This window comes from Haliotis rufescens, unplaced genomic scaffold (genome assembly GCF_023055435.1).
Source record: "Haliotis rufescens isolate VD_foot unplaced genomic scaffold, xgHalRufe1.0.p SCAF_6, whole genome shotgun sequence".
NCBI lineage: Eukaryota > Metazoa > Mollusca > Gastropoda > Lepetellida > Haliotidae > Haliotis > Haliotis rufescens.
The window spans coordinates 56,964,172-56,988,629 of NW_025964334.1; positions in this window are offsets into that span (position 1 = coordinate 56,964,172).

Here is a 24,458-nt window from a genome sequence, read left to right on the forward strand (position 1 = left end):
GATACATGACACATATAGTACATGGCACATCACAAATATGCAATTAATCACATCATATATCACAAAAAATAGTACACGACACAGAGCACAGGGTACATGACTCATCCCAGAAAGAAGTCAGACGATGTGCCGTCGGTCAAAACAACGTTGGCCCAACGTTGATAGACAACGTTGGTCCAACACTAGTTTACGCCTTTCTATTCCTCAATATCTCCCAGGCAGCTTGAAATGTTTGTACCAATCTTATTAAAATATCAGGTAACAAGCAGTAAATCCTGCATGCTGAATTCACTCTGAACTCTATCCATGAAAGAGCATGTCAGTGTCTGGCAGGGTACCTCGGCATACATAGTTTCAAATAAGGCCAAGACAAAATTCAAAATGTTTTTGATTGCGTGCACAATATCATGATATAATATTTAATGTTCCAAACAATTTTCAGGACTATGTGCAAATTGTTCACAAGTGTTTCAACACTATTAAAAGATATATGACTTTCCCACGAGTTTGCAAATTATAAAACCATCAGACAATAAGCCCAGCACATACTGAAACATTTAATTTTTCTTGGCCTAACCCAACACAATCCCACAAACGGGAAGGTGGCATTGACAGAAATATCATGATGCTCTTGGATCATACATAGGTAGAAAATCTTTTGAGCACCGAAATGAACAAGGGTAACCTCGACTCATTCAGTTTAAAAAAGTTCAAACCATGAAAAAGCATAATTTTCTCAGAAAATACACTTATGAAAATCAAACTTTGCACTGCACTTCTCCTATCTGTATAGAAACTACTCCAAATTGGAAAATAATCCATGTATTTGTTTTCAAGTTATAGGTCACACAAATGTTGAAGAAAATAGTTCCAAGTTCAAAACATGAAACAAATATTATTTATTCCGAAAATACACATATCAAAATCAACATTTGCACTGCACCTCTTCTATTAGTAGAGAAAGTGTTTCTCACATTTGGAAAGAATCCATGAAGCAGCTCTTAAGTGAAAGGGTCCACAAACATAGAATAAAAAAACCCAAACCTTTTATGTTCAAAATATGCAAAAAAGTCATACTGTTTCATAAAATAAACATATCCAACTCAACCTTTGCACTACATCTCCCCAATTAATATCTCAAGTAAGAGGTCGCACAATGTTGAATTAAAAGAAAAAAACATTCAAAGTTCAAAACATGTAAAAAATCATATTGTTTGATAAAATATACATATCACAAGCCACGTTTGCACTACACCACTGCTATTTGTATAAAAAGTGTTCCTTCAATTTAGAAAGTTTCCATGGAGTAGTTCTTAAGTTAAAGGTCGCACAATTTTGAATTAGAAAAAAAAATTCTCTGTTCAAAACATGTATAAAATCATATTGTTTGATAAAATATACATATCAAAATCCACCTTTGCACTACACCACTGCTATTTGTATAAAAAGTGTTCCTTCAATTTGGAAAGAATCCATGGAGTAGTTCTTAAGGTGAAGGTCGCACAATGTTGAATTAGAAAAAAAACATTCTCTGTTCAAAACATGTAAAAAATCATATTGTTTCATAAAATATACATATCAAAATCCACCTTTGCACTACACCACTGCTATTTGTATAAAAGTGTTCCTTCAATTTGGAAAGAATCCATGGAGTAGTTCTTAAGTTAAAGGTCGCACAATGTTGAATTAGAAAAAAAACATTCTCTGTTCAAAACATGTATAAAATCATATTGTTTGATAAAATATACATATCAAAATCAACCTTTCCACTGCACTCACACAAAAAAATGTCTTTGGAAGGACGGACTGAGGGATATCCTTGGTATGGCTTTATCAACCCTCCCTTTTAGAGTTGGGTATCATTAAATAAGAAACATCTAATTTTATATTAATAAAGATGTTTGTACATCTTATAACAGGGCACATCACACATTAACACTTAATCACATCACATATCGCAAAAAATCATTACATTACACAGATCAAAGGGTACATGCCACATATGGCACATGGCACATGGCACATTACAAATATACAATTAATCATATATCGCAAAACAAATTACATGACCCAGATCACAACATGCATGACACATATGGCACATGGCACATGGCACATCATAAATGTATAATTTATCACATATCACGAACAAAACATTTCATGACACATATGGCACATCACACATCACACATCACACATACGCATTTCATCACTTCGCATTTAAAAAAACAAAACATAACATGACACAGATCACATGACACATATGACACATGGCACATCATGCATATACAAATAATCACATATCATAAAAAACATTACATGACACAGATCACTGGACACATGACACATATGGTACAATGGCACATCAAACATCACACATATAAAATTAATCGCATTGCATATATAAAAAACATTCTATGACACATATCACAGGATACATGACACATATGGTACATGGCACATCACAAATATGCAATTAATCACATCATATATCACAAAAAATAGTACACGACACAGAGCACAGGGTACATGACTCATCCCAGAAAGAAGTCAGACGATGTGCCGTCGGTCAAAACAACGTTGGCCCAACGTTGATAGACAACGTTGGTCCAACACTAGTTTACGCCTTTCTATTCCTCAATATCTCCCAGGCAGCTTGAAATGTTTGTACCAATCTTATTAAAATATCAGGTAACAAGCAGTAAATTCTGCATGCTGAATTCACTCTGAACTCTATCCATGAAAGAGCATGTCAGTGTCTGGCAGGATACCTCGGCATACATAGTTTCAAAAACGGCCAAGACAAAATTCAAAATGTTTTTGATTGCGTGCACAATATCATGATATAATATTTAATGTTCCAAACAATTTTCAGGACTATGTGCAAATTGTTCACAAGTGTTTCAACACTATTAAAAGATATATGACTTTCCCACGAGTTTGCAAATTATTAAACCATCAGACAATAAGCCCAGCACATACTGAAACATTTAATTTTTCTTGGCCTAACCCCACACAATCCCACAAATGGGAAGGTGGCATGGACAGAAATATCATGATGCTCTTGGATCATACATAGGTAGAAAATCTTTTGAGCACCGAAATGAACAAGGGTAACCTCGACTCATTCAGTTTTAAAAAGTTCAAACCATGAAAAAGCATAATTTTCTCAGAAAATACACTTATCAAAATCAAACTTTGCACTGCACTTCTCCTATCTGTATAGAAACTACTCCAAATTGGAAAAAAATCCATGTATTTGTTTTCAAGTTTAAGGTCACACAAATGTTGAAGAAAATAGTTCCAAGTTCAAAACATGAAACAAATATTATTTATTCCGAAAATACACATGTCAAAATCAACATTTGCACTGCACCTCTTCTATTAGTAGAGAAAGTGTTTCTCACATTTGGAAAGAATCCATGAAGCAGCTCTTAAGTGAAAGGGTCCACAAACATAGAATAAAAAAACCCAAACATTTTATGTTCAAAATATGCAAAAAAGTCATACTGTTTCATAAAATAAACATATCCAACTCAACCTTTGCACTACATCTCTCCAATTAATATCTCAAGTAAGAGGTCGCACAATGTTGAATTAAAAGAAAAAAACATTCAAAGTTCAAAACATGTAAAAAATCATATTGTTTCATAAAATATACATATCACAAGCCACGTTTGCACTACACTTCTCCTATTTGTATAAAAAGTGTTCCTTCAATTTAAAAAGTTTCCATTGAGTAGTTCTTAAGTTAAAGGTCGCACAATGTTGAATAAGAAAAACAACATTCTCAGTTCAAAACATGTATAAAATCATATTGTTTCATAAAATATACATATCAAAATCCACCTTTGCACTACACCACTGCTATTTGTATAAAAAGTGTTCCTTCAATTTGGAAAGAATCCATGGAGTAGTTCTTAAGTTAAAGGTCGCACAATGTTGAATTAGAAAAAAAACATTCTCTGTTCAAAACATGTATAAAATCATATTGTTTGATAAAATATACATATCAAAATCAACCTTTCCACTGCACTCACACAAAAAAATGTCTTTGGAAGGACGGACTGAGGGATATCCTTGGTATGGCTTTATCAACCCTCCCTTTTAGAGTGGGGTATCATTAAATAAGAAACATCTAATTTTATATTAATAAAGATGTTTGTACATCTTATAACAGGGCACATCACACATTAACACTTAATCACATCACATATCGCAAAAAATCATTACATTACACAGATCAAAGGGTACATGCCACATATGGCACATGGCACATGGCACATTACAAATATACAATTAATCATATATCGCAAAACAAATTACATGACCCAGATCACAAGATGAATGACACATATGGCACATGGCACATGGCACATCATAAATGTATACTTAATCACATATCACGAACAAAACATTTCATGACACATATGGCACATGGCACATCACACATCACACATATGCTTTTCATCACTTCGCATTTAAAAAAACCAAACATAACATGACACAGATCACAGGATACATGACACATATGACACATGGCACATCATGCATATACAAATAATCACATATCACAAAAAAACATTACATGACACAGATCACTGGACACATGACACATATGGTACAATGGCACATCAAACATCACACATATAAAATTAATCGCATTGCATATATAAAAAACATTCTATGACACATATCACAGGATACATGACACATATGGTACATGGCACATCACAAATATGCAATTAATCACATCATATATCACAAAAAATAGTACACGACACAGAGCACAGGGTACATGACTCATCCCAGAAAGAAGTCAGACGATGTGCCGTCGGTCAAAACAACGTTGGCCCAACGTTGATAGACAACGTTGGTCCAACACTAGTTTACGCCTTTCTATTCCTCAATATCTCCCAGGCAGCTTGAAATGTTTGTACCAATCTTATTAAAATATCAGGTAACAAGCAGTAAATTCTGCATGCTGAATTCACTCTGAACTCTATCCATGAAAGAGCATGTCAGTGTCTGGCAGGATACCTCGGCATACATAGTTTCAAAAACGGCCAAGACAAAATTCAAAATGTTTTTGATTGCGTGCACAATATCATGATATAATATTTAATGTTCCAAACAATTTTCAGGACTATGTGCAAATTGTTCACAAGTGTTTCAACACTATTAAAAGATATATGACTTTCCCACGAGTTTGCAAATTATTAAACCATCAGACAATAAGCCCAGCACATACTGAAACATTTAATTTTTCTTGGCCTAACCCAACACAATCCCACAAACGGGAAGGTGGCATTGACAGAAATATCATGATGCTCTTGGATCATACATAGGTAGAAAATCTTTTGAGCACCGAAATGAACAAGGGTAACCTCGACTCATTCAGTTTAAAAAAGTTCAAACCATGAAAAAGCATAATTTTCTCAGAAAATACACTTATCAAAATCAAATTTTGCACTGCACTTCTCCTATCTGTATAGAAACTACTCCAAATTGGAAAATAATCCATGTATTTGTTTTCAAGTTATAGGTCACACAAATGTTGAAGAAAATAGTTCCAAGTTCAAAACATGAAACAAATATTATTTATTCCGAAAATACACATATCAAAATCAACATTTGCACTGCACCTCTTCTATTAGTAGAGAAAGTGTTTCTCACATTTGGAAAGAATCCATGAAGCAGCTCTTAAGTGAAAGGGTCCACAAACATAGAATAAAAAACCCCAAACCTTTTATGTTCAAAATATGCAAAAGATTCATACTGTTTCATAAAATAAACATATCCAACTCAACCTTTGCACTACATCTCCCCAATTAATATCTCAAGTAAGAGGTCGCACAATGTTGAATTAAAAGAAAAAAACATTCAAAGTTCAAAACATGTAAAAAATCATATTGTTTGATAAAATATACATATCACAAGCCACGTTTGCACTACACTTCTCCTATTTGTATAAAAAGTGTTCCTTCAATTTAGAAAGTTTCCATGGAGTAGTTCTTAAGTTAAAGGTCGCACAATGTTGAATTAGAAAAACAACATTCTCAGTTCAAAACATGTATAAAATCATATTGTTTGATAAAATATACATATCAAAATCAACCTTTGCACTACACCACTGCTATTTGTATAAAAAGTGTTCCTTCAATTTGGAAAGAATCCATGGAGTAGTTCTTAAGTTAAAGGTCGCACAATGTTGAATTAGAAAAACAACATTCTCTGTTCAAAACATGTAAAAAATCATATTGTTTGATAAAATATACATATCAAAATCCACCTTTGTACTACACCACTGCTATTTGTATAAAAGTGTTCCTTCAATTTGGAAAGAATCCGTGGAGTAGTTCTTAAGTTAAAGGTCGCACAATGTTGAATTAGAAAAACAACATTCTCTGTTCAAAACATGTAAAAAATCATATTGTTTGATAAAATATACATATCAAAATCAACCTTTCCACTGCACTCACACAAAAAAATGTCTTTGGAAGGACGGACTGAGGGATATCCTTGGTATGGCTTTATCAACCCTCCCTTTTAGAGTGGGGTATCATTAAATAAGAAACATCTAATTTTATATTAATAAAGATGTTTGTTCATCTTATAACAGGGCACATCACACATTAACACTTAATCACATCACAAATCGCAAAAAATCATTACATTACACAGATCAAAGGGTACATGCCACATATGGCACATGGCACATGGCACATTACAAATATACAATTAATCATATATCGCAAAACAAATTACATGACCCAGATCACAACATGCATGACACATATGGCACATGGCACATGGCACATCATAAATGTATAATTAATCACATATCACGAATAAAACATTTCATGACACATATGGCATATGGCACATCACACATCACACATACGCATTTCATCACTTCGCATTTAAAAAAACAAAACATAACATGACACAGATCACAGGATACATGACACATATGACACATGGCACATCATGCATATACAAATAATCACATATCACAAAAAACATTACATGACACAGATCACTGGACACATGACACATATGGTACAATGGCACATCAAACATCACACATATAAAATTAATCGCATTGCATATATAAAAAACATTCTATGACACATATCACAGGATACATGACACATATAGTACATGGCACATCACAAATATGCAATTAATCACATCATATATCACAAAAAATAGTACACGACACAGAGCACAGGGTACATGACTCATCCCAGAAAGAAGTCAGACGATGTGCCGTCGGTCAAAACAACGTTGGCCCAACGTTGATAGACAACGTTGGTCCAACACTAGTTTACGCCTTTCTATTCCTCAATATCTCCCAGGCAGCTTGAAATGTTTGTACCAATCTTATTAAAATATCAGGTAACAAGCAGTAAATCCTGCATGCTGAATTCACTCTGAACTCTATCCATGAAAGAGCATGTCAGTGTCTGGCAGGGTACCTCGGCATACATAGTTTCAAATAAGGCCAAGACAAAATTCAAAATGTTTTTGATTGCGTGCACAATATCATGATATAATATTTAATGTTCCAAACAATTTTCAGGACTATGTGCAAATTGTTCACAAGTGTTTCAACACTATTAAAAGATATATGACTTTCCCACGAGTTTGCAAATTATAAAACCATCAGACAATAAGCCCAGCACATACTGAAACATTTAATTTTTCTTGGCCTAACCCAACACAATCCCACAAACGGGAAGGTGGCATTGACAGAAATATCATGATGCTCTTGGATCATACATAGGTAGAAAATCTTTTGAGCACCGAAATGAACAAGGGTAACCTCGACTCATTCAGTTTAAAAAAGTTCAAACCATGAAAAAGCATAATTTTCTCAGAAAATACACTTATGAAAATCAAACTTTGCACTGCACTTCTCCTATCTGTATAGAAACTACTCCAAATTGGAAAATAATCCATGTATTTGTTTTCAAGTTATAGGTCACACAAATGTTGAAGAAAATAGTTCCAAGTTCAAAACATGAAACAAATATTATTTATTCCGAAAATACACATATCAAAATCAACATTTGCACTGCACCTCTTCTATTAGTAGAGAAAGTGTTTCTCACATTTGGAAAGAATCCATGAAGCAGCTCTTAAGTGAAAGGGTCCACAAACATAGAATAAAAAACCCCAAACCTTTTATGTTCAAAATATGCAAAAAAGTCATACTGTTTCATAAAATAAACATATCCAACTCAACCTTTGCACTACATCTCCCCAATTAATATCTCAAGTAAGAGGTCGCACAATGTTGAATTAAAAGAAAAAAACATTCAAAGTTCAAAACATGTAAAAAATCATATTGTTTGATAAAATATACATATCACAAGCCACCTTTGCACTACACCACTGCTATTTGTATAAAAAGTGTTCCTTCAATTTAGAAAGTTTCCATTGAGTAGTTCTTAAGTTAAAGGTCGCACAATTTTGAATTAGAAAAAAAATTTCTCTGTTCAAAACATGTATAAAATCATATTGTTTGATAAAATATACATATCAAAATCCACCTTTGCACTACACCACTGCTATTTGTATAAAAAGTGTTCATTCAATTTGGAAAGAATCCATGGAGCAGTTCTTAAGTTAAAGGTCGCACAATGTTGAATTAGAAAAAAACATTCTCTGTTCAAAACATGTAAAAAATCATATTGTTTGATAAAATATACATATCAAAACCCACCTTTGCACTACACCACTGCTATTTGTATAAAAGTGTTCCTTCAATTTGGAAAGAATCCATGGAGTAGTTCTTAAGTTAAAGGTCGCACAATGTTGAATTAGAAAAAAAACATTCTCTGTTCAAAACATGTATAAAATCATATTGTTTGATAAAATATACATATCAAAATCAACCTTTCCACTGCACTCACACACAAAAATGTCTTTGGAAGGACGGACAGAGGGATATCCTTGGTATGGCTTTATCAACCCTCCCTTTTAGAGTGGGGTATCATTAAATAAGAAACATCTAATTTTATATTAATAAAGATGATTGTACATCTTATAACAGGGCACATCACACATTAACACTTAATCACATCACATATCGCAAAAAATCATTACATTACACAGATCAAAGGGTACATGCCACATATCGCACATGGCACATGGCACATTACAAATATACAATTAATCATATATCGCAAAACAAATTACATGACCCAGATCACAACATGCATGACACATATGGCACATGGCACATGGCACATCATAAATGTATAATTAATCACATATCACGAACAAAACATTTCATGACACATATGGCACATCACACATCACACATCACACATACGCATTTCATCACTTCGCATTTAAAAAAACAAAACATAACATGACACAGATCACATGATACATGACACATATGACACATGGCACATCATGCATATACAAATAATCACATATCATAAAAAACATTACATGACACAGATCACTGGACACATGACACATATGGTACAATGGCACATCAAACATCACACATATAAAATTAATCGCATTGCATATATAAAAAACATTCTATGACACATATCACAGGATACATGACACATATGGTACATGGCACATCACAAATATGCAATTAATCACATCATATATCACAAAAAATAGTACACGACACAGAGCACAGGGTACATGACTCATCCCAGAAAGAAGTCAGACGATGTGCCGTCGGTCAAAACAACGTTGGTCCAACACTAGTTTACGCCTTTCTATTCCTCAATATCTCCCAGGCAGCTTGAAATGTTTGTACCAATCTTATTAAAATATCAGGTAACAAGCAGTAAATCCTGCATGCTGAATTCACTCTGAACTCTATCCATGAAAGAGCATGTCAGTGTCTGGCAAGGTACCTCGGCATACATAGTTTCAAATAAGGCCAAGACAAAATTCAAAATGTTTTTGATTGCGTGCACAATTTCATGATATAATATTTAATTTTCCAAACAATTTTCAGGACTATGTGCAAATTGTTCACAAGTGTTTCAACACTATTAAAAAATATATGACTTTCCCACAAGTTTGCAAATTATTAAACCATCAGACAATAAGCCCAGCACATACTGAAACATTTAATTTTTCTTGGCCTAACCCCACACAATCCCACAAATGGGGAGGTGGCATGGACAGAAATATCATGATGCTCTTGGATCATACATAGGCAGAAAATCTTTGAGCACCGAAATGAACAAGGGTAACCTCGACTCATTCAGTTTAAAAAAGTTCAATCCATGAAAAAGCATAATTTTCTCAGAAAATACACTTATCAAAATCAAACTTTGCACTGCACTTCTCCTACCTGAATAGAAACTACTCCAAATTGGAAAATAATCCATGTATTTGTTTTCAAGTTATAGGTCACACAAATGTTGAAGAAAATAATTCCAAGTTCAAAACATGAAACAAATAATATTTATTCCGAAAATACACATATCAAAATCAACATTTGCACTGCACCTCTTCTATTAGTAGAGAACGTGTTTCTCACATTTGGAAAGAATCCATGAAGCAGCTCTTAAGTGAAAGGTAGCACAAACATAGAATAAAAAAACCCAAAACCTTCTATGTTCAAAATATGCAAAAGATTCATATTGTTTCATAAAATAAACATATCCAACTCAACCTTTGCACTACATCTCTCCAATTAATATCTCAAGTTAGAGGTTGCACAATGTTAAATTAAAAGAAAAAAACATTCAAAGTTCAAAACATGTATAAAATCATATTGTTTGATAAAATATACATATCAAAATCAACCTTTGCACTACACCACTGCTATTTGTATAAAAAGTGTTCATTCAATTTGGAAAGAATCCATTGAGTAGTTCTTAAGTTAAAGGTCGCACCATGTTGAATTAGAAAAAAAACATTCTCTGTTCAAAACATGTAAAAAATCATATTGTTTCATAAAATATACATATCAAAATCCACCTTTGCACTACACCACTGCTATTTGTATAAAAGTGTTCCTTCAATTTGGAAAGAATCCGTGGAGTAGTTCTTAAGTTAAAGGTCGCACAATGTTGAATTAGAAAAAAAAAAATTCTCTGTTCAAAACATGTATAAAATCATATTGTTTGATAAAATATACATATCAAAATCAACCTTTCCACTGCACTCACACAAAAAAATGTCTTTGGAAGGACGGACAGAGGGATATCCTTGGTATGGCTTTATCAACCCTCCCTTTTAGAGTGGGGTATCATTAAATAAGAAACATCTAATTTTATATTAATAAAGATGTTTGTACATCTTATAACAGGGCACATCACACATTAACACTTAATCACATCACATATCGCAAAAAATCATTACATTACACAGATCAAAGGGTACATGCCACATATGGCACATGGCACATGGCACATTACAAATATACAATTAATCATATATCGCAAAACAAATTACATGACCCAGATCACAACATGCATGACACATATGGCACATGGCACATGGCACATCATAAATGTATAATTAATCACATATCACGAACAAAACATTTCATGACACATATGGCACATCACACATCACACATCACACATACGCATTTCATCACTTCGCATTTAAAAAAACAAAACATAACATGACACAGATCACATGATACATGACACATATGACACATGGCACATCATGCATATACAAATAATCACATATCATAAAAAACATTACATGACACAGATCACTGGACACATGACACATATGGTACAATGGCACATCAAACATCACACATATAAAATTAATCGCATTGCATATATAAAAAACATTCTATGACACATATCACAGGATACATGACACATATGGTACATGGCACATCACAAATATGCAATTAATCACATCATATATCACAAAAAATAGTACACGACACAGAGCACAGGGTACATGACTCATCCCAGAAAGAAGTCAGACGATGTGCCGTCGGTCAAAACAACGTTGGTCCAACACTAGTTTACGCCTTTCTATTCCTCAATATCTCCCAGGCAGCTTGAAATGTTTGTACCAATCTTATTAAAATATCAGGTAACAAGCAGTAAATCCTGCATGCTGAATTCACTCTGAACTCTATCCATGAAAGAGCATGTCAGTGTCTGGCAGGGTACCTCGGCATACATAGTTTCAAAAACGGCCAAGACAAAATTCAAAATGTTTTTGATTGCGTGCACAATTTCATGATATAATATTTAATTTTCCAAACAATTTTCAGGACTATGTGCAAATTGTTCACAAGTGTTTCAACACTATTAAAAAATATATGACTTTCCCACGAGTTTGCAAATTATTAAACCATCAGACAATAAGCCCAGCACATACTGAAACATTTAATTTTTCTTGGCCTAACCCCACACAATCCCACAAATGGGGAGGTGGCATGGACAGAAATATCATGATGCTCTTGGATCATACATAGGCAGAAAATCTTTGAGCACCGAAATGAACAAGGGTAACCTCGACTCATTCAGTTTAAAAAAGTTCAATCCATGAAAAAGCATAATTTTCTCAGAAAATACACTTATCAAAATCAAACTTTGCACTGCACTTCTCCTACCTGAATAGAAACTACTCCAAATTGGAAAATAATCCATGTATTTGTTTTCAAGTTATAGGTCACACAAATGTTGAAGAAAATAATTCCAAGTTCAAAACTTGAAACAAATAATATTTATTCCGAAAATACACATATCAAAATCAACATTTGCACTGCACCTCTTCTATTAGTAGAGAACGTGTTTCTCACATTTGGAAAGAATCCATGAAGCAGCTCTTAAGTAAAAGGTAGCACAAACATAGAATAAAAAAAACCAAAACCTTCTATGTTCAAAATATGCAAAAGATTCATATTGTTTCATAAAATAAACATATCCAACTCAACCTTTGCACTACATCTCTCCAATTAATATCTCAAGTTAGAGGTTGCACAATGTTAAATTAAAAGAAAAAAACATTCAAAGTTCAAAACATGTAAAAAACCATATTGTTTAAAAAAATATACATATCACAAGCCACCTTTGCACTACACCACTGCTATTTGTATAAAAAGTGTTCCTTCAATTTAGAAAGTTTCCATGGAGTAGTTCTTAAGTTAAAGGTCGCACAATGTTGAATTAGAAAAAAAACATTCTCTGTTCAAAACATGTATAAAATCATATTGTTTGATAAAATATACATATCAAAATCAACCTTTGCACTACACCACTGCTATTTGTATAAAAAGTGTTCCTTCAATTTGGAAAGAATCCATGGAGCAGTTCTTAAGTTAAAGGTCGCACAATGTTGAATTAGAAAAAAAACATTCTCTGTTCAAAACATGTAAAAAATCATATTGTTTGATAAAATATACATATCAAAACCCACCTTTGCACTACACCACTGCTATTTGTATAAAAGTGTTCCTTCAATTTGGAAAGAATCCATGGAGTAGTTCTTAAGTTAAAGGTCGCACAATGTTGAATTAGAAAAAAACCATTCTCTGTTCAAAACATGTATAAAATCATATTGTTTGATAAAATATACATATGAAAATCCACCTTTGCACTACACCACTGCTATTTGTATAAAAAGTGTTCCTTCAATTTGGAAAGAATCCATGGAGCAGTTCTTAAGTTAAAGGTCGCACAATGTTGAATTAGAAAAAAAAAATTCTCTGTTGAAAACATGTAAAAAATCATATTGTTTGATAAAATATACATATGAAAATCCACCTTTGCACTACACCACTGCTATTTGTATAAAAGTGTTCCTTCAATTTGGAAAGAATCCATGGAGTAGTTCTTAAGTTAAAGGTCGCACAATGTTGAATTAGAAAAAAAACATTCTCTGTTCAAAACATGTATAAAATCATATTGTTTGATAAAATAGACATATCAAAATCAACCTTTCCACTGCACTCACACACAAAAATGTCTTTGGAAGGACGGACAGAGGGATATCCTTGGTATGGCTTTATCAACCCTCCCTTTTAGAGTGGGGTATCATTAAATAAGAAACATCTAATTTTATATTAATAGAGATGTTTGTACATCTTATAACAGGGCACATCACACATTAACACTTAATCACATCACATATCGCAAAAAATCATTACATTACACAGATCAAAGGGTACATGCCACATATCGCACATGGCACATGGCACATTACAAATATACAATTAATCATATATCGCAAAACAAATTACATGACCCAGATCACAACATGCATGACACATATGGCACATGGCACATGGCACATCATAAATGTATAATTAATCACATATCACGAACAAAACATTTCATGACACATATCGCACATGGCACATCACACATACGCATTTCATCACTTCGCATTTAAAAAAACAAAACATAACATGACACAGATCACATGACACATGGCACATCATGCATATACAAATAATCACATATCACAAAAAACATTACATGACACAGATCACTGGACACATGACACATATGGTACAATGGCACATCAAACGTCACACATATAAAATTAATCGCATTGCATATATAAAAAACATTCTATGACACATATCACAGGATACATGACACATATGGTACATGGCACATCACAAATATGCAATTAATCACATCATATATCACAAAAAATAGTACACGACACAGAGCACAGGGTACATGACTCATCCCAGAAAGAAGTCAGACGATGTGCCGTCGGTCAAAACAACGTTGGCCCAACGTTGATAGACAACGTTGGTCCAACACTAGTTTACGCCTTTCTATTCCTCAATATCTCCCAGGCAGCTTGAAATGTTTGTACCAATCTTATTAAAATATCAGGTAACAAGCAGTAAATCCTGCATGCTGAATTCACTCTGAACTCTATCCATGAAAGAGCATGTCAGTGTCTGGCAGGGTACCTTGGCATACATAGTTTCAAATAAGGCCAAGACAAAATTCAAAATGTTTTTGATTGCGTGCACAATTTCATGATATAATATTTAATTTTCCAAACAATTTTCAGGACTATGTGCAAATTGTTCACAAGTGTTTCAACACTATTAAAAAATATATGACTTTCCCACAAGTTTGCAAATTATTAAACCATCAGACAATAAGCCCAGCACATACTGAAACATTTAATTTTTCTTGGCCTAACCCCACACAATCCCACAAATGGGGAGGTGGCATGGACAGAAATATCATGATGCTCTTGGATCATACATAGGCAGAAAATCTTTGAGCACCGAAATGAACAAGGGTAACCTCGACTCATTCAGTTTAAAAAAGTTCAATCCATGAAAAAGCATAATTTTCTCAGAAAATACACTTATCAAAATCAAACTTTGCACTGCACTTCTCCTACCTGAATAGAAACTACTCCAAATTGGAAAATAATCCATGTATTTGTTTTCAAGTTATAGGTCACACAAATGTTGAAGAAAATAATTCCAAGTTCAAAACATGAAACAAATAATATTTATTCCGAAAATACACATATGAAAATCAACATTTGCACTGCACCCCTCCATTAGTAGAGAAAGTGTTTCTCACATTTGGAAAGAATCCATGAAGCAGCTCTTAAGTGAAAGGTAGCACAAACATAGAATAAAAAAACCCAAAACCTTCTATGTTCAAAATATGCAAAAGATTCATATTGTTTCATAAAATAAACATATCCAACTCAACCTTTGCACTACATCTCTCCAATTAATATCTCAAGTTAGAGGTCGCACAATTTTAAATTAAAAGAAAAAAACATTCAAAGTTCAAAACATGTAAAAAATCATATTGTTTAAAAAAATATACATATCACAAGCCACCTTTGCACTACACCACTGCTATTTGTATAAAAGTGTTCCTTCAATTTGGAAAGTTTCCATTGAGTAGTTCTTAAGTTAAAGGTCGCACAATGTTGAATTAGAAAAAAAACATTCTCTGTTCAAAACATGTATAAAATCATATTGTTTGATAAAATATACATATCAAAATCCACCTTTGCACTACACCACTGCTATTTGTATAAAAAGTGTTCCTTCAATTTGGAAAGAATCCATGGAGCAGTTCTTAAGTTAAAGGTCGCACAATGTTGAATTAGAAAAAAAACATTCTCTGTTCAAAACATGTAAAAAATCATATTGTTTGATAAAATATACATATCAAAACCCACCTTTGCACTACACCACTGCTATTTGTATAAAAAGTGTTCCTTCAATTTGGAAAGAATCCATTGAGTAGTTCTTAAGTTAAAGGTCGCACAATGTTGAATTAGAAAAAAAGCATTCTCTGTTCAAAACATGTAAAAAATCATAATGTTTCATAAAATATACATATCAAAATCCACCTTTGCACTACACCACTGCTATTTGTATAAAAGTGTTCCTTCAATTTGGAAAGAATCCATGGAGTAGTTCTTAAGTTAAAGGTCGCACAATGTTGAATTAGAAAAAAAACATTCTCTGTTCAAAACATGTATAAAATCATATTGTTTGATAAAATAGACATATCAAAATCAACCTTTCCACTGCACTCACACAAAAAAATGTCTTTGGAAGGACGGACAGAGGGATATCCTTGGTATGGCTTTATCAACCCTCCCTTTTAGAGTGGGGTATCATTAAATAAGAAACATCTAATTTTATATTAATAGAGATGTTTGTACATCTTATAACAGGGCACATCACACATTAACACTTAATCACATCACATATCGCAAAAAATCATTACATTACACAGATCAAAGGGTACATGCCACATATGGCACATGGCACATGGCACATTACAAATATACAATTAATCATATATCGCAAAACAAATTACATGACCCAGATCACAACATGCATGACACATATGGCACATGGCACATGGCACATCATAAATGTATAATTAATCACATATCACGAACAAAACATTTCATGACACATATGGCACATCACACATCACACATCACACATACGCAATTCATCACTTCGCATTTAAAAAAACAAAACATAACATGACACAGATCACATGATACATAACACATATGACACATGGCACATCATGCATATACAAATAATCACATATCATAAAAAACATTTCATGACACAGATCACTGGACACATGACACATATGGTACAATGGCACATCAAACATCACACATATAATATTAATAGCATTGCATATATAAAAAAACATTCTATGACACATATCACAGGATACATGACACATATGGTACATGGCACATCACAAATATGCAATTAATCACATCATATATCACAAAAAATAGTACACAACACAGAGCACAGGGTTCATGACTCATCCCAGAAAGAAGTCAGACGATGTGCCGTCGGTCAAAACAACGTTCGCCCAACGTTGATAGACAAAATTGGTCCAACACTAGTTTACGCCTTTCTATTCCTCAATATCTCCCAGGCAGCTTGAAATGTTTGTACCAATCTTATTAAAATATCAGGTAACAAGCAGTAAATCCTGCATGCTGAATTCACTCTGAACTCTATCCATGAAAGAGCATGTCAGTGTCTGGCAGGGTACCTCGGCATACATAGTTTCAAATAAGGCCAAGACAAAATTCAAAATTTTTTGATTGCTTGCACAATTTCATGATATAATATTTAATTTTCCAAACAATTTTAGGGACTATGTGCAAATTGTTCACAAGTGTTTCAACACTATTAAAAAATATATGACTTTCCCACGAGTTTGCAAATTATTAAACCATCAGACAATAAGCCCAGCACATACTGAAACATTTAATTTTTCTTGGCCTAACCCCACACAATCCCACAAATGGGGAGGTGGCATGGACAGAAATATCATGATGCTCTTGGATCATACATAGGCAGAAAATCTTTGAGCACCGAAATGAACAAGGGTAACCTCGACTCATTCAGTTTAAAAAAGTTCAATCCATGAAAAAGCATAATCTTCTCAGAAAATTCACTTATCAAAATCAAACTTTGCACTGCACTTCTCCTACCTGAATAGAAACTACTCCAAATTTGAAAATAATCCATGTATTTGTTTTCAAGTTATAGGTCACACAAATGTTGAAGAAAATAATTCCAAGTTCAAAACATGAAACAAATAATATTTATTCCGAAAATACACATATCAAAATCAACATTTGCACTGCACCTCTTCTATTAGTAGGGAACGTGTTTCTCACATTTGGAAAGAATCCATGAAGCAGCTCTTAAGTGAAAGGTAGCACAAACATAGAATAAAAAAACCCAAAACCTTCTATGTTCACAATATGCAAAAGATTCATATTGTTTCATAAAATAAACATATCCAACTCAACCTTTGCACTACATCTCTCCAATTAATATCTCAAGTTAGAGGTCGCACAATGTTAAATTAAAAGAAAAAAACATTCAAAGTTCAAAACATGTAAAAAATTATATTGTTTAAAAAAATATACATATCACAAGCCACCTTTGCACTACACCACTGCTATTTGTATAAAAAGTGTTCCTTCAATTTAGAAAGTTTCCATGGAGTAGTTCTTAAGTTAAAGGTCGCACAATGTTAAAATTAGAAAAAAAACATTCTCTGTTCAAAACATGTATAAAATCATATTGTTTGATAAAATATACATATCAAAATCAACCTTTGCACTACACCACTGCTATTTGTATAAAAAGTGTTCCTTCAATTTGGAAAGAATCCATGGAGCAGTTCTTAAGTTAAAGGTCGCACAATGTTGAATTAGAAAAAAAACATTCTCTGTTCAAAACATGTAAAAAATCATATTGTTTGATAAAATATACATATCAAAACCCACCTTTGCACTACACCACTGCTATTTGTATAAAAGTGTTCCTTCAATTTGGAAAGAATCCATGGGGTAGTTCTTAAGTTAAAGGTCGCACAATGTTGAATTAGAAAAAAAACATTCTCTGTTCAAAACATGTATAAAATCATATTGTTTGATAAAATATACATATCAAAATCAACCTTTCCACTGCACTCACACACAATATGTCTTTGGAAGGACGGACAGAGGGATATCCTTGGTATGGCTTTATCAACCCTCCCTTTTAGAGTGGGGTATCATTAAATAAGAAACATCTAAGTTTATATTAATAAAGATGTTTGTACATCTTATAACAGGGCACATCACACATTAACACTTAATCACATCACATATCGCAAAAAATCATTAGATAACACAGATCAAAGGGTACATGCCACATATGGCACATGGCACATTACAAATATACAATTAATCATACATCGGAAAAAAATGACATGACAGAGATCACAAGATGCATGACACATATGGCACATGGCACATCATAAATGTATAATTAATCACATATCACGAACAAAACATTTCATGACACATATTAATTATTAAACCATCAGAAAATAAGCCCAGCACATATTGAAACATTTAATTATTCTTGGCCTAACCCCACACAATCCCACAAATGGGGAGGTGGCATGGACAGAAATATCATGATGCTCTTGGATCATACATAGGCAGAAAATCTTTGAACACCGAAATGAACAAGGGTAACCTCGACTCATTCAGTTTAAAAAAGTTCAAACCATGAAAAGCATAATTTTCTCAGAAAATACACTTATCAAAATCAAACTTTGCACTGCACTTCTCCTACCTGAATAGAAACTACTCCAAATTGGAAAATAATCAATGTATTTGTTTCAAGTTATAGGTCACACAAATGTTGAAGAAAATAATTCCAAGTTCAAAACATGAAACAAATAATATTTATTCCGAAAATACACATATCAAAATCAACATTTGCACTGCACCTCTTCTATTAGTAGAGAACGTGTTTCTCACATTTGGAAAGAATTCATGAAGCAGCTCTTAAGTGAAAGGTAGCACAAACATAGAATAAAAAAACCCAAATCGTCTATGTTCAAAATATGCAAAAAATTCATATTGTTTCATAAAATAAACATATCCAACTCAACCTTTCCACTACATCTCTCCAATTAATATCTCAAGTTAGAGGTCGGACAATGTTGAATTAAAAGAAAAAAACATTCAAAGTTCAAAACATGTAAAAAATCATATTGATAAAAAAAATATACATATCACAAGCCACCTTTGCACTACAACTCTCCCATTGGTATAAAAAGTGTTCCTTCAATTTGGAAAGATTCCATTGAGTAGTTCTTAAGTTAAAGATCGCCGATGTTGAATTGAAAACACAAACATTTTCTGTTAAAAACATGTATAAAATCATATTGTTTCATAAAATATACATATCAAAGTCAACCTTTCCACTGCACTCACACAAAAAATGTCTTTGAAAGGACGGACTGAGGGATATCCTTGGTATGGCTTTATCAACCCGCCCTTTTAGATTGTGGTATCATTAAATAAGAAACATCTAATTTCATATTAAAAGAGATGTTTGTACACCTTATAACAGGGCACATCACACATTAACACTTAATCACATCACATATCGCAAAAAATCATTACATAACACAGATCAAAGGGTACATGCCACATATGGCACATGGCAAATTAGAAATATACAACTAATCATATATCGCAAAACAAAATACATGACCCAGATCACAAGATGAATGACACATATGGCACATGGCACATCATAAATGTACAATTAATCACATATGACGAAAAAAACAATTCATGACACATATGGCACATGGCACATCACACATATGCAATTAATCACTTCGCATATAAAAAACAAAACATAACATGACACAGATCACAGGATACATGACACATATGACACATGGCACATGATGCATATACAAATAATCACATCACATATCACAAAAACATTACATGACACAGATCACTGGATGCATGACACATATGGTACATGGCACACCACACATATAAAATTAATCACATTGTATATAAAAAAAAGAAGACATTCCATGACACAGATCACAGGAATCATGACACATATGGAACATGGCACACCTCGCATATAGAAATAATCACATCACATATCACAAAAAAGCATTACATGACACAGATCACTGGACACATGACACATATGTCACAGGGCACATCACGCATATACAAATAATCACATTCTGCATGCTGAATTTACTCTGAACTGTATCCATGAAAGAGTATGTCAATGAAATGTGCTGTACCTCGGCATACAGAGTTTCAAATACGGCCAAGAAAAAATTCAAAATGTTTTAATTACATGCACAATTTCATGATATAATATTTACTTTCCAAAACAATTTTCAAGACTATGCGCAAATTGTTCACAAATGTTTCAACACTATTAAATGATATATGGTTTTCCCACGAGTTTGCAAATTAAAAACAATCAAACAATAAGCCCATCACAAATTGAAACTTTTAATTATCCTTGGCCTTACCCCATACATTCAGCATTGAGAGCAACACTGAGACAGGCAAAATAGTCCATGCATAGGAAGTCCTATGATTCATTGCCTTGATCCCTTACAAATATGATGACAGCAACAACATGACAATAGAATTCTGGTTTAGGTGACCTTTATTTATTTGTTAGATGACAAGTCAGAACTTGGGCTGAGTGGTTGAGGAGCCTTTTGAGTCCTCAAATGAAGCATCAGACGAACTGATCACAGGGATGATCTTCAACCTTATCCATGGTCACTCCGTTTGCCTTGGTAACTGAGTAAAACAATGACACAAATATAATAAAATTACAAGGTGAGGGACATATTTTTGACATAAAAATAGTTGCCTTCCCCCAAATAATAATTTGATGTCTGAAAAGTCTCAGCAGGGGTACCTCAACCCGTCCAAGTCATTAAACTGTTCAAAACTGCTAAAACTGGGAAGGTGGCATGGACAGTAATACCATGATGCTCTTGGATCATACATTGGCAGAAAAGCTTTTAATACTAAAATGAACAAGAGTAACCCCGACCCATTCAGTTTTCAAAGTTCAAAACATTCTATGTTCAAAACATGTACAAAATCATATTGTTTCATAAAATACACATATCAAAAAGAACCTTTGCACTACACCACTCTATTTGTATAGAAAGAGTTCCTCACATTTGGAAAGAATCAACAAACACATTCTCACTTCAAAACATGTAAAAAATCATATTGTTTCATAAAATACACATATCAAAAAGAACCTTTGCACTACACCACTCTATTTGTATAGAAAGAGTTTCTCACATTTGGAAAGAATCCACGAAGTAGTTCTTAAGTTAAAGGTCACACAATGTTGAATTAAAACAACAAACACATTCTCACTTCAAAACATGTACAAAATCATATTGTTTGATAAAATACACATATCAAAAACAACCTTTGCACTACACCACTCTATTTGTATAGAAAGAGTTCCTCACATTTGGAAAGAATCCACGAAGTAGTTCTTAAGTTAAAGGTCACACAATGTTGAATTAAAACAACAAACACATTCTCACTTCAAAACATGTAAAAAATCATATTGTTTCATAAAATACACATATCATAAGCAACATTTGCACTGCATCTCTCCAATTATTATAAAAAAGTGTTCCTTAAATTTGAAGAGAACCCATGTAGGAGTTCACACGTTAAAGGTCGCACAATGTTGAATTAACAAAACCATTCAAAACTTTTTTATTAGAAGAGAATGTGTTTCTTACACTTGGAAAGAATCCATGTTGCAGCTCTCAATTAAAAGGTAGCAGAAACTCGGAATAAAACAAAAAATATTCTTGTTTTAAACTATGAAAGGAAACCTACAGGCGATATATCTCCTTTTCACTAGCCCATCACTCCTCGAAATCCAGTTGAAATGTAGTGATTTTGTACCCATAATTTCTGTTGATTGTATACCCGGAATACGTTTGCATTAGTTTCAAAGATATACGAAACTTTTAGTATTATACTTGTTAATTTACAATCATTTTCCTATCAAAACATTATAATCAACTAAGGTTTAATCATTTTCACTGTCCTATCAGAACCAAACACTCAGTTTGAGTTTTGCCAATTGGATTGTCCTCACTCAAGGATTACAGTCAATCATAATCATAGAGTCATATCATGAAATTAATGATATGTTTTTTTACATGTTCTTCTCTCATTTACTATTGTTTGCAATATACATGTAAAAAGAAATATAATTATACAAGAGTACAAAATCACGTAGCATTTTGGGTAGAAAATATTTTTACGGTACATCACAAACATCACGTGTATCTGAGAGGGGCTGTAGGATAGCATTGTCACGCCGAAGACCCGGGGTAGATTCCCGACATGGGTACAATGTGTAAAGCCAATTTCTGGTGTTCTCCACCGTGATATTGCTTTAATATTGAATAAAGCGGCGTAAAACCATACTCACTCACCCACCCATCCGTTCTGAGAACGGGAGATTGTCAGAAATAGGTTTGTAAAGACATTCTAAATTGTCCTTCTTGCAATGATAGACCAATAACACCATTATTTGGCTACAATTATGTCACATCAATATGTTATGTATCTCTCCCCGCCGCCCTGTTTCAGAAAATAATTCGAAAATCATCGAGCGTAAAAACCATGACTTTTTCCGATTTCGGCTTCAAAACTTAGATTTCGATATGTACGATGCTGTATGTGCATCCGATTTCAGCAAGGAGTCATAAAATTGAAAATAGTTTCATTATTTTACATAATCTGCATTATGTTGCTATTAAACCGTTTGTTACTATGTAAATAAGTTCAGATTATAAATAAACTCATTATAGTTTTCATACTTAGAAAGCTACAGGCAGAAAAAAGTTTCAAGAGGATAACTCGAGGCATTGATTGCCAAGAATATATTTAGTGGCACTTCTCTGGCACGAAGACACATTGGAGGCAGAAGAATTCTAAGAGGACATTTAGAAGCATTGATTGCCAAGAGCATACCAAGTGACATTTCACTGTCACGAAGACACCCTGGAAGCAGAAACGTATCAAGAGGACAAGTCGAGGCGTTAATTGCTTAGAAAAAATTCGGTGGTAATTCACTTTCACGAAAACAAACTGAAGGCAGAAGTGTGCTAAGAGTACATTTAGAGGCATTGATTGCTGAAAAGATATTCAGTGACACTTTACTGTCAAGAAGACACCCTGGAGGCAGAAGCGTCCCATTAATACTGTCACGAAGACACCCTGGATACAGAAGAACTCCATGAGGATATCTCGAGGCATTGATTGCTAAGAATATATTCAGTGGTAATTCACTTTCACGAAGACACCCTGGAGGCAGGACAGGGCCAATAAGTCATCTATGAGTTATGATTGCTAAGAAGATTTTCAGTGAAAATTCACTTCCACGACGATGTCCTGCAGCTCATGAAGCAATTATTTCTAAGAGATATTCAGTGTCACTTCACTGTCACGACGACACGAATGAGGCTGAAAGGTGCCTTGATTTCTTCTGGAAACATTGATGTCCAAGAGGATAGTCTGTAACAAATCACAGAAGAGACACAGACGAGTTGCAAGGAGACGTCTGGAGGCAATGTTTGCCAAGA